Below are 1,745 nucleotides of genomic sequence, written 5' to 3' on the forward strand. Positions count from 1 at the left end.
ATAAGTTTTTACATGCGGCTGGTCCGTTTTTTTCCGGTTGCGGCACGCTACTGAGCATGCGCAGTGGAAAAAACCGCATGCGGTGGCCGGATGCGTTTTTTTCCGCATCGCGCCGCATCCGGCATCCATAGGCATGTATTGAAAATGCGCCGCAGCGGCCGGATGCGGCGCGATGCGGTTTTTTTTGCCGGAGCAAAAAACGTTGCAGGGAACGTTCTATCCGGCCGCCGCATTTATTTATTTTGCCGCATCCGGAAAAAAACGGATGCACCGCAAAGCCATCAGGTACAATCCGGTTACAATGCAAGTCTATGGGGATAAACCGGATCCGGTTTACCCGTTTTTTTCCGGATTGTACCTGATGGGAAAAAACTGATGTGTGAAAGCAGCCTTATACTACTATCATACTAATACACTGCTTTCTAGTAAGGACCTCCATCGGGTTTCTGTAAAAAAAAAGTGTAAATCAGACAGGAACTCATACAGAGCCCCAACAAAAACAGGTGGCGCTGTGGCTTAGTTGGTTAAAGCGCCTGTCTAGTAAACAGGAGATCCTGAGTTAAAATCTCAGCAGTGCCTAACTTTTATCCTGGTGCTGGCAAAAAATTAGTGAATTTTCCTTGATATATAATAGATATTACCAAAATAAATAAATATAGTTTGAAACGTAAAAATTAAATTGCTTAAAAGTATTAAAATGGCAAATGTAAATTTTCAGCAGCTAAATAGGAAAGGGTTCTTTACAGTTAGAGCAGTCAGACTGTGGAATGCCGACCACAAGAGGTAGTAATGGCAAATACTATAACAGCTTTTATATCAGGGCTGGATGATTTCCTCACTACACACAACATTGTCGGTTATCAATGACAGTGACAAAATATATAATTGGTGGAGGAAGGTTGAACTACATGGACCTAGGTTTTTTTCAACCTATGTAAAGCCATTCTTTTGAATGATGCAGACAGGTCACTGCGGACAATGTCAGGCCTCCTTCCTGGTAGTATTTTGTCTTTTTCAGATGTGCACAAAAATGTGGAAGTCATGAATACAACAGATTCTTTGCTATTATGTGATTTTGAACCTATTAGCCAAATGCCACCATATTTTTATCATGTTTTAGCTAATGGCAGAGCAGATCTGTGCCCATACAATGCTGCCCTTACATATCCCGGATCAATGATCTCATTGTCTCCCACCTGCACTTTTTGGATTCTATCCGCATCAAGATTGAATACTATATCAAAAGCAATAGATAGCGGTTTCCCCATTAACTTTTTTTTCGAATGATCTGTTCTTCACTTATATTTTAGGAATTTTTTTTTAAAGGCAGCATTTAAGCCCTCAAACTATTTGTATGTGCATGTATCTCTTTCAAAGACAAGTCCAGCAATACCTTAATATGGCCGATCTGTTCCTGTTACTGAGAAATCAGTTTTTGAATTACGATGTAAATGGTTACTGTAGATCTGAATCCTGTGTCACTCCAGCTCTATTCCCCGCTAAGTGGCACCTCCTCCTGCTTTATTGACAGTTCCTTTGACCACTGGCAGATGCAGACAAAAAAGTGCCCCGTGAAAAAAAAAAAAAAGTATATAGAGTCCAATAACTCATCAAAATTCACAATTCTACTTGCTTTAGAGGAAGAAATGGGCTCTCTTACCTCTTGGGCCCCTGTGCCCAAGGGGTAAGGGGGGCCCGGTTGCACCAATGATATGTCCGCGCCTGCCTTTGACCGAAGTCACATA

The 1,745-nt window shown here is 41.5% G+C and overlaps 1 non-coding gene across 1 annotated transcript; it reads left to right on the forward strand.

The window, feature by feature from the left end:
* The first annotated feature begins 505 nt into the window (after window positions 1-505).
* Window positions 506-579, forward strand: TRNAT-AGU (transfer RNA threonine (anticodon AGU)). Its single transcript has one exon. It is a non-coding gene; the product is annotated as a tRNA-Thr (tRNA).
* Window positions 580-1,745: the final 1,166 nt, after the last annotated feature.

The sequence above is a fragment of the Anomaloglossus baeobatrachus genome, chromosome 10 (genome assembly GCF_048569485.1).
Source record: "Anomaloglossus baeobatrachus isolate aAnoBae1 chromosome 10, aAnoBae1.hap1, whole genome shotgun sequence".
Lineage (NCBI taxonomy): Eukaryota > Metazoa > Chordata > Amphibia > Anura > Aromobatidae > Anomaloglossus > Anomaloglossus baeobatrachus.